Here is an 11,421-nt window from a genome sequence, read left to right on the forward strand (position 1 = left end):
GGAGAGAAGCTTCAGTGTGCTGCGCTGAAAAACTCTGGTTTGATATTTGAAAATGGAACAGCCAAAGAAAGATTTTAAAATTGCTACAGGCTTCATCCTGAAGGCTTTCATGAAAAGGTGAGATGAAAGACAGCAGATGGATTTATCTTTTACTTAGCAGCAAAACTACGAATCAGCTTCATATAAACAGATCTCTCAGCCAAATATAGCTTGACAGTAATTCTATAGGATTCATCAAGTCAAGGGAGGTGATTATGTCTGATGCCATGAAATAATGTGAAAGGAGGATATCTCCTATGATTTCAGTATTTCAGACGAGTCCATTAAATACAACTTTTTGCAACACAGGGTAGCATTTTCATCAACAATTTTCATCTTCGTATATTCTTTAGAATTCTAAATACCTTATACCTTTCATTTTCAGTAGTCTTAAGCATTACTAAAACAGTTTTCAGGCTGTAGATAATAAGAGTACAGAATGCAATGTTCAACTTTTGTAAAACGGTGGAGGTGAATTTAAAGCTTTTAAAACAGTTTTCTTGGATATTAGTCTAACAGGTGTGTTTTATGCATCTTATTCAGGCTGTCAATGTAATAATGTCTCGAGCTGCAAAACCCCAGACAAAACACATAATGTAAGATATTCAATGAAATGTATCACAGGTTTTCTTTATTCTTTTTGTAATACCTAGAAGTGGGACTGCACTTCCATAAAATAAATTGAGGCATTTCCTGTTGCATCAGGGCTCTCAGATAAAATTTATTCTGCTATAATGAACTCTAAGTTTCTAAAATGAAAAATTTCTGGTACCTATCTAAATAATTACTTCTGAAAAAGCACATATTTAAAGTGTATTAAAGTCTAAAGTATTTAGATTCACCTCCACTAAATATGCTTCTAACTCTCATTGACTCAGTAGGAAACAGATGTCTAAAAAGCCTTTGATTTGGCTTAACTTCTCTTACAAGTTTTCACTGCATATAGAATGCAGTAGTAATGATGTATTTAAGTCCTGTTTTAAAAGCTACTTATAACTAAATCTCTAAAAATATTTAGATGCCTAATAATAACTTTGGCCTCTTAAAATCACATCTGTACCTGAATTCTATTGAGTACACTGCAAGCTAAGTAGCTAGATGCCGTGTGGATATGGATACTTTCCTCTGTCTTTAGCTGAAAAAAATCAAATTTTTTACATTAAATAGTTACCAGCATATATTAAAGATATTAAGAGATGTATTCAGGTGTTCTGTTGCTTTGTTTACTTGCATCCTTCTTTTGTACTATTTAAAGTATAGTGTGTTTTTTTTGGAAAGCTTTACAAGATTTATGTATTGTTTGATTCAGTTGTCATGTCTGTGAAGTGATGAATTCGCCGAATCATAGAATGGTTGAGGTTGGAAGGGACCTCTGGAGAGGTCCCATGTATTCCAACCCTGTGCTCAAGCAAGGCTGCCTAGAGCACATTGCCCAGTATTGTGTTGAGACAGTTTTTGAATACCTGCAAGGAAAGAGGAGCCTCTCTGGGCAACCTGTCCCAGTGCTCAGTCACCCTCACAGGAAAGAAGCTTTTCCTCATGTTCAGGCAGAACTGTCTGTGTTTCAGTTTGTGCCCATTGCCTCTTGTCCTGTCACTGGGCACCACTGAAGAGACTGGCCCCATCCTCTTGACACTCCCCCTTCAGATACTTGTACACATTGATGAGATCCCCTCTCAATCTTCTCTTCCCCAGGCTGAACAGGCCCAGCTCTTGCAGTCTTTCCTCAGAGGAGAGGTGCTCCAGTCCCCTCATCATCTTGGTAGCCCTCCACTGGACTCTCTCCAGGAGTGCCATGTCTCTCTTGTCCTGGGGAGCCCAGACTTGGACACAGTACTCCAGGTGAGGCCTCCCCAGGGCTGAGGAGAGGGGCAGGATCACCTCCCTCGACCTGCTGGCAACACTCTGCCTAATGCACCCCAGGAGACCGTCGGCCTTCTGGCCAGCACACTGCTGGCTCATGTTTAACTTGTTGTCCACCAGCATTCCCAGGTCCTTCTCTGCAGAGCTACTTTGCAGCAGGTCAACCCCCAGCCTGTACTGGTGCATGGGATTATTCCTGCCTAGGTGCAGGACCTTGCACTTGCCTTTGTTGAACTTCAGGAGGTCCCTCTCCGCCCACCTCTCCAGCCTGTTGAGGTCCCCCTGAATGGCAGCACAGTCTTCTGGTGGGTCAGCCGCTCCCCCCAGTTTAGTATCATCAGCAAACTTGCTGAGGGTGCACTCTGTGCCTTCATCCAAGTAATTGATGAATAAGTTCAACAATACTAGACCCAGTATTGACGCCTGGGGGACACACTAGTTACAGGCTTCCAACTAGTCTTTGTGCAACTGATCATAACCCTCTGAGCTCTGCCATTCAGCCAGAATTGATAACCCAAAGGGCAGTGCCAGGAGAGGATGTCCTTATTGATGAGTCTGGAAGATCAGGTCTGGATCTGCAGGGTTGGGAAGTTGTGCTGCAAAATCTTTTACACAAACAGATGTCAGGCTGAGATGGCTTGTGCACAAGAAAAGTACTGGACAAGCCTAGGAAAGCTGGTGCTATAGCCTACAGAAATTAAGCTAGTAAGCTCAGTAGCTGAAGTCCTCAGTTATAGGAGCTCTACCAGAGCCGCATAAAGGTAGGTGTTGCTGATATTATATTGCAAAATCATGATTATCCAACTTCAGGCTAATAGCTGTGATTTAACAAGAAAGAAACGGATACCAAACCTGCCAAGTTTTCTGTAATTACACTGATCTCAGGCAGAGTAATCTCTTCCCTAGTTACACGGAAGAATAAAATCCAAAAGTATGGTTAATGAGTATGAAACTTGTGAGCAAATGAATAGCGTTAGTGATGTTGGCAGAGTGTCATGGAAGAGAATGATTAATAACAGTCTTTGTGACCTCTCTCCCACTGTGAAAGAGGCTAAATGTGTTTTTTAAGGGCAGTTTTAAAGCAAATTTGTCTGAGCAGGTTTCTCAAGCTCTTAGGGAGATGGTATTTTTAGAAGTGGATATCTCAGGTTAGACATTTAACTGCGTTGTTAAGTTTTTAATTAGAGTGCTGTTCTATAAGGACCCCAGGATGGCCACAGGAGTTGCTCTGCAGGGAGCTCTTTATCAAACTAGGGTTTGAGTGCCTCAGTTTTCAGGCTTCTCCTCTGTGAAAGACGTTCTGTGCAAGGTGGAATGGATTAAGTTAGTTGAGCTCTGTTTAATAGGGTTCTAGGGAGCTTTTTTTAAAAAAAAAAAAAAAAACACCTTGTAAAATGCTGGTAAAGAGAGTAAGCAACAGGAAAGAACAAACATGGTTTTCTTAGAACTTTTTCATACCAATTTGCTGTTTCCACATTGAATTATTTTAATGACTCTGGAGATATTCCTGAGGAAAACAGAGAAAATGTTTGCAGAATGTCCGCTTACTCTATCAGAGGGGTCTGTACTAGTGTTTTTACTATTAGGTGCAGTTTAAAAATTGTTCAGAATTTAACCGTTCTCTGGGCATTGAGTACTTAAAGATCAGATGAGAGGTATATTCATACTCAGGAGATGGTATTTCCTTAGGAGAGTGAGGGCTCGGCTATCTTGCGTTCCCCTCTGTTGACTGGGTTGTAGAAACCCTTAAGGAAATTATTCAAAATGGCAATCCCTAGATCTCTGTATTTGGAAAGATCATGCAACTTACTGTTGGGCTCTTAACTCTGGAATGTACAGTGCTGTGTACCCTAAGAGGAGTGAAAGGCAAAGGCAATTGCCATAAGTTTTTAATTCACTATTATGTTTACAGAGTTAAAATCACAGCAATATTAAGGTAAGTACTTTGTTCAAAAATTCTTCTAGGTATTTTATTGCTGTTGATTTTTTTATAAAAAAAAAATGCTTGTAGTCAGTGAACACAATCATAATGGATAATGAATGCGCTATATAGATATGCTTCAAGTGTAGATTTTACAAAATTTTCCAAATAATTGTTTGTTTCAGATGGAATCATGGCAGCTGTGGATGAGATTTTTCTTTATTTTTTTTCTGGAATGTATTATGGGACACTTACTCTTACGGGCCCGTGTTTTATCTGTGCTACACTGGTTAGATATACTGTGCTACATTGATTAGATTAAGTTTGCCTATAGTGAGTCCTGGGCATGCTTAGAGAAAATGCTACTGCAGGTATGTATCCCTGCTCAGTGACATTAAATATCTTCTAGCAGTTATATGCTTGGCTGATAGAAAGGGAAATAATTAGGGGAAATCAGAAAAACGCTCTTCCATTCTTCGAAAAAGTATTCTCTTATGAGCCAAAGTCAGTTTTGAAGTTTAAGGCCCTGCCCTTGACAGAGCGTATTCTATACACTAAACTTAGCAAGGAAGGAATAAACTCCATTTTACTTTCAAGTGAATAACTTATTTCACCTAGCAATGAATAGCTTAGTGCTCTGGTGGGACTGCAGTGGCCTACAGGTGAGACTAATGAGTGCTTCTGACAAAAGGGGAGGTTGCTAAATGCTATTAGTGATGACATATGAGGAAGAAAGGTTTGATTGTTTCTTTCTTTCTTTTTCTCTTTCTCCCTGTCTGAAGGTATTCTGTATGACTGAGCTTTTTTGGTAGATTTGGAAAGTGAAAAACAGATCATCTTGTTGAGTTGGCCAGCTACCTATGGTACATCAGCTGTTTGTGCTGGTCCCTCTCATAATTGTACAATTAGAGATGTAGAACTTCACCAGGGGTTTCTCAGTCTTGGCTAAGAAACTATAGAGTGAGCAATTTGATTTTTCTAGCCTTTGGTAATCTTGCAGTGTCCAAAATAATGCCATGACGAACAGCTGAGGTTTGCCAGTGAAGACATCCCAGTGGTACTGTAAACATTTAAAAACGTGTTCTTCTAACAAAGCTTGTTACTGGAGAGTGTTACCTTTTCTGGTTGAATTGTTTAGTACGCTGCTTGCTTGAAAGTAATCAGCTTTTGGCGTTAAATTTTGTAGGACTTGGGTCAGTCAGAAAAAGTACCAAAAAAAAAATTAAGTTCAGAGCCTTCCATTCACTGTAATGCAGCAGATAACTGTCTATTAATTTGTTAAACATAAGTAGTCTAATTGTTATTCCAGTAAAACACTATGGTCTGTGAAGCAGCACTTACTTTTTAGTTCCGTCTTCTTCTTCCTGCTCCTTTCTCTAAAGAAACGTTAGTGGTGAATGTTGCAAGGTTTTCAATAATAGAACTAGATCATTTTTGTAGAAATAATGAAATTGTTTACTGAGATTCTCATGTCCTTGGCAGTATGTGTAAAGTAGAGCTTTTTAGATAAAACTAACTGAAGAAGTTGGTCTTGGAACTTGTTAGGACTTCAGCTTTCTGGTTTTTTTGCTCCATACCCTCTCCCAGTGCTGTGTATCACTAAGCTTCTAATGCTGTAAATGTTTGTTGGTTCTCTGGCTTCCAAGAAAACCCCAAATTACCTGAGAATACTTTAAGTGAAATCAGGAGCTAATCATGACTCTCATTGTGGTTAGGTAAGTCAATTGAAGAGAGACTTTTGTGGTTAGGTAAGTCAACTGAAGAGAGACTTTAAGGCTAAGATGCTATTTTATGATTCAAAATATGCTCACGGAACCACCTTAATGCTTCCCCTGTTATGTACTGAGCGATGAGTCAATCATGTATGCATGTGTGACTACTTGAAGATGATGTTAAGAAAGACTAGGTTTGAGCCATGATGTTCATAGTAAATGATGTCATGATTGAAGATGAGGTGGTCTACCCAAGACCAGGAAGTATTTCAAATATGAACCCAAATTTAACAAGTCTGCTCAGCGAAGCACTTTGATTTGCAGTGTAGATGTAACACAGCTTAACCAACTAATACTGCACATATATATACGTGTGTGTGTATATATATATATATTTTTTAAATACACTGACTAGTACTTACAAAGGCAGGGAAAATATTTGCCACTTTCAGAAGGTTTGAGGTCTAAATGAGTGACAAATGATCTCAGTAGAGATTTTAAGACAGTAATTCATGGTGCCATATCCTGAAATGAATACATGTGGCAGGCTGCAAATGCATTCATGGAACCTTTTTAACTTCAGCAGTGTCTTTCATGCTGTTTTGAATATGGATGGTTCTTACTTGGATTGATCTATTTTCTTGATATTTTAGCTTTGCTTTTGTTTTGATTTTTAATATACAAGGTAATCACTACATTCATTTCTGTGCCAAGAGGGTAAGGAGTCTTATGAAGCTTATTTCTAGGCATGCCATACTTGTTTTCTGAAGATCAAAGATGGTAATCATTAGTTAAAAGAGTCTTTACATCTTTGTGAATTTCAGATCGTGCTGAAGATAAATGAGCAAGTGTTGGAGGTTGTCAGTGAGTTCGTGGCACTTGAATCTATTGTCCTGGGCCTGTATTGCCATAGATTTCCACTGAGTTGTAAATGACATATTTGATTCAATACTACCTTGCAGTCTTTTGTGACTGAAAAGATAAACAGTTGTGCCAATAGTATGTTGTTCTGTATATACTGATCTCTTAATAACCTACAGCTATAAAACAGCTAATAAACTGTGCTAATGATTTATTTTCTCTTGGCAATACAGAAACCAGATTTTGAGTATATGTTTTGCAGAGCAGTGATTTTTTTTTTTAAACCAGGAAGTAGATTGCTTATCTTTAACCTTTTTATTCTTCTGCTTTTCTCCAGCTGTCAAACAGAGAAGAATGTGTTCCCATTCATACATCCCCTGCGGTGATCTGTTAATAATGAAGTCAAAAAGTATGCTTGCCGTTGCTTTACTATGTTGTGTTAAAGTAGCTGGTGACAGCATGCACAGCTGCTGTCTAAAGTGACGTTTTGTTGGCAGTCTAACAGGTATTGAGTACTTGACTCTTAACTAGTATTGGGGCCCTCAGTGCCCTGCAGTAATCCTACAGAAATGGTGGAAATCAGCCATTCCCCAAATATGGAAAATGTAGTTGTTATATGTGCTCATGTTGCTGTCTTTTATCAGCTCTTTCTTTATCTAGTTTTTTTAATACTGTTTAATAGTGTTTGTGCAGGTGTTACCAGTGAAACCAGAATCTAGAGAAAGGCTAATGTATCTTGCTGTAAAAGTCAAGAATTAAATATGTTTCTGGTGAGAGCATTGCAAGTTGTGAATGAGAAAATGTGTTGGCCTAGCAATGTGATGGTGTTCTAAGATTTTTACTGTCTAGTTTTTACACAGAATATATATTTGTGTGTATATATATATTTTGAATTGTAGTTACGCTTCCAGTTATATATTCTGAACTTGAAATATTTGTTAAAACACACTGACGGGAAGCTAAAAACAAATAGGTCTACTTTTTGGTTCCTTACTTAGCCCTGTGGTTCTGCTGACTATTCATTTGTATCTGCTCATGAAAGTTCTTAACTACACAGCATTTGCTTGAGAGAAATAGATTAATATATTGATCTAAAGTGTTTTTATAAGTTACCTTTTTTTTTTTTTACAAGACTTTAATTTTTCACTTCTAAAGCTGCATGTTGGGGTCTTACTTTAATCCTGGGTATGATAGGAGGACATACACTGAGCAGGGTGGAATAAGGAAGATGTCCATCAATTTCTGAGTGAATGTCATGCACATGAGTTGATCTTTTGATATTGCATGCATGATTGTGGTGTTAAATTGAAAGGGAAGAAAATGTTGATAAAATATATATAAAGAATATCCACAGCTAGTCACTAGTATTAGGAAAAATCAGTCAGTCTACTGCAAGTCTGGTTAGGAGGTCTGTTTTGCTAAGGCCATCACTTGATTTCCATTGACTTGCTATAACATCATCAGAAAAAAGATCTGGTCTAATGTGTTAAGATTCTTTTGGAAAAGAGAGAAACCTATTTATTTGGCATAAATGTAACAGAACAGTGTAGAGAGAAAGTTTTACCTATGATAGCAGCTTGAAAGTATTTAATTTTGCTGCTACTTTAGCATCTCCTTTGGAGTATAAGATGGCTTAAAAATCAATCGACTTATGTCTCTGGGGAAATCAATATGTTGAAAGTAGATGACAATGAAATCTGTAGACTGACAGATATTTTCATTCAGCAGAGGGCTTTAGAGTAAGAAGGCAGAAGAACTTACAAAGAAGCTAGCATGTCTCCCTCCCCATAAGACGTTATGAAAGACAGCAGGGTAATTTTTAAGTAGCCTGCAGCGATAAGTTAAGACATATCACAACAGATTGAGATATCTCCCAGTAACTCTGCTGAATATATATGTCAACATTGCATATAATTCTCTGCCTTTTTTAAAGGAGATAGTGTAAAAATGAAATGACTAGGTGTCTAAACCATGTAAGTGATTTTTTTTGTCTGTCACTCTTATAAAAAAAACAATAGTAAATTACCTGAAGTGGAATTTTAATCGAATAACTTACCACTTTTGTATCTCCACTAATGACATTTTTTAAGAAACTTCTAGTAACAACATGCAGCAACTTACTGAAGTATATTTTCACAACTGTACAGTGCCTTAGTCCTATTACTGCTAATAGGATTTGCAGGCGTTACTCTGTAGCCAGTATTTCAGCAGTTTTACTCCGTAGAGCCTCAAGCATTTGGGGACTGGAGGGGTATCTGGGAAAAGGCAACCTGGGAAATGAGAACTAACAAAGTAAAGTATCCAGCTGGAACACAGAACTTTCTCTAAACAAAACCAATATTCTGTGTTGCTGCTTTAATCCCATTTCAGAGATGTTGCATCCATGGGTTAACAGGTGAAAGTTAACTGAAAACTTTATAAAACTTTTAAAGTTTTAAAAAAGTGAAAAATAGGAAAAAAATGAAAATATTTCATTTTTCTAGGCTCAGTACATCTGTTCTGACTCATGTATGAGCAATATGATAGAATCGGAAGTTAATTTTAAAGGACCTTTGGAATGTGCTTACTAACATCTAGAATAGCAAAGCAGTCTCAGAAGGTGCTTAGCTGTGAGTAGTTGTGTAGTGCTTTTTAATAGCCTTTGGAGTATAAAAGTATCTGCTTTTTTCTTTTTTTTTCCTTGGTCCCACTTTAGTGTCTGTTTTGTTTAAAATAATAAAGTGGGTTGACAGTTTGGAGCTCTGCTGGTCTCCTTATCTGTATACTGTTGCTTTCAGTAGTGCCTTAAGATTTAGCAGCTTGCAGATAGAATTAGTGGGGAATTTTTGATTCAACATTCTTTTTTATTATACTTATTTAGAAAATGTTGTTATAGAGATGCATAATGTTAAATTATTGGCATTTCTAAAATATGTCTTTCCTTACAACCAGAAAAGCTACTTCATTTTGTATTTTTTATGTCTGCGTATAACAACATTCCTGTATTCAAGGGAAACACAGGTATGCCCAATAATTGCCAAACATTATTGAACAATGTTTGTTCATTCCAATAACTTACTAATTTGGCAACAGCTATGATATGCAAGTAGCTACACCTTAAATTAATTGGGTTAATATCTGTCAGTTTATTGTTTGTAGTGAGCATGTTTTGCTGAAGAACGTAGTTTAACTGAAACTTTGAGATCATTTCAGTTTTTCCAGGTTGGTTCCTTGGCAAAGCATCAGCATAAAATTAGCAACAGTTGTACATAAAATAGCCTGTTCTAAGTCAATGGTGTACAGTGGGCCATATTCAGCATTGGCTTAGCTCTGATTCTCTGGAAGTGCACCCAGAATGAAGTTGGCTCCTTATTTCAAGGCAGAACTGTACTTGTTGCACTGAGGACGTTTTTAGGGTTTTGAGGCGGTAGCAGAGGTAGCACAGTTAACGAATGACAAGCAGTGGGTTGAGTTGCCAAGACTTTTTCCTCCCCTAGAGAAAACATACTAAGTGTTTTGGAAGTCTAAAGACCAACTGTTTTATCTGAGCAAATCATGTGCATTCTAACAGTTTGCAGGATGCAAGCAATCAATCTCTGTTTAGTTTCAAGGAACATCTTGGCCTTTGATATAGTCCCCTAAATTAAAATGTGTTCTTTGTGGCAGAAGATGTGGAGGGATGTGTGTGGAGGGCATTACTCATGGTCTGTGCTTTATGATTGCTCATCAAGTTGAGTGGAGATTAAGAGCTGAGGAGTAAAATGCTTTGGCTACTATGTAACTGTTGCTAGTTCCGTTTAATTTTACCAAAGTCAAAAAGTAGATAGGACCATTATGTTATGAGAAATTTGTGAAGGATTAGGTGTTTGCACAGATACTGTATAATATCTTTGGTGCTAATTCCTGATGTGGGGGTGTTCTTTTTTGTTTTTTACTTTTTTGAAATGGGCTAGCATTTCGTCAAGAACTGAGTAATGGTGATTTAAAAAGTTCAGAATACCACTGTGGTGATGGGGAGGAAGAACAATTGCTTGTCACTCTGCAGGTACCCTGCTGCCTTGTGCTGGGACACTTCATGTGTTGCTACTTCTGTTGAAATATATCCTCTCTGTGGCTAATCATCCTTGTCTTACGTGAACAGAACTGAAAAATAAAGAAACAACAGTAATGTAATGATGCTTGATAGCACTCACTGTGATGGGCTAGGAGAAGCCATTGCAAGTATGCACCCTAATTAAGCATTTAGAGGAAGAGAGGGACACATGGATTCAGTGCACTGAAGACATGGGAGGAGTAAAGGTATATGTTTAATAGACTCCTAATCAGTTTTCCCTGAAAGTTTTCAGTTATTAATTTTGATTTATGTGACTGGACAATATGGAGCTGTGTTCTGTAAAATGTGGTAGAAAAGAATAAGCATTTTATGGTAATTGCACTTATTACATTAAAAAAGGGAACTTCCCAAGGGGCTAGCTTTGAATATTTTATTTCATTGTTGATACCCTCTGAATTTAGAGACAAAAATGAGCACATCTATGTTTACACAATTTATTCTGTAAGGGGAGATGTTTTCACATAGTGTTTTGAATGGCGGTGGTAGTTCTAATAGTAATGACTTTTAGGAAGTGATAGAGGAACTAAGATTGATGTCTGCTCAGGAATACATTAGCAGTACTCTTCCAAAATGATTTTTGTTTAAAAAAAAAAAAAAAAACAAAAAACTTAAAACACTGCAGATTGAAAAATTTAGTAAGTATGTCAGTTTCTTTAGGGTTGTAACTATATTTCACACTGGAAAAAATATATTACAAATATATATTTATTCCCAAGTACCACCTATTTGTATTTATTTGCGTTCTTTATGTCTATCTTGATAAGGAAACCTGTGCTTCTGAGCTGTTTATTTGCATGTGGCCCCAGTGGACTTTTCCACAGGTGCAAAGGTGAGCACGGCGTGCATGTGTCCTTCCAGGATCAGTACTTTATGGAGTAATTAGCTCAGCTTGTACAAATGCTAAGCATCAAGGAGTTCTGAAGGAACACAGG

This window comes from Struthio camelus, chromosome 4 (assembly GCF_040807025.1).
Source record: "Struthio camelus isolate bStrCam1 chromosome 4, bStrCam1.hap1, whole genome shotgun sequence".
Taxonomy (NCBI): domain Eukaryota; kingdom Metazoa; phylum Chordata; class Aves; order Struthioniformes; family Struthionidae; genus Struthio; species Struthio camelus.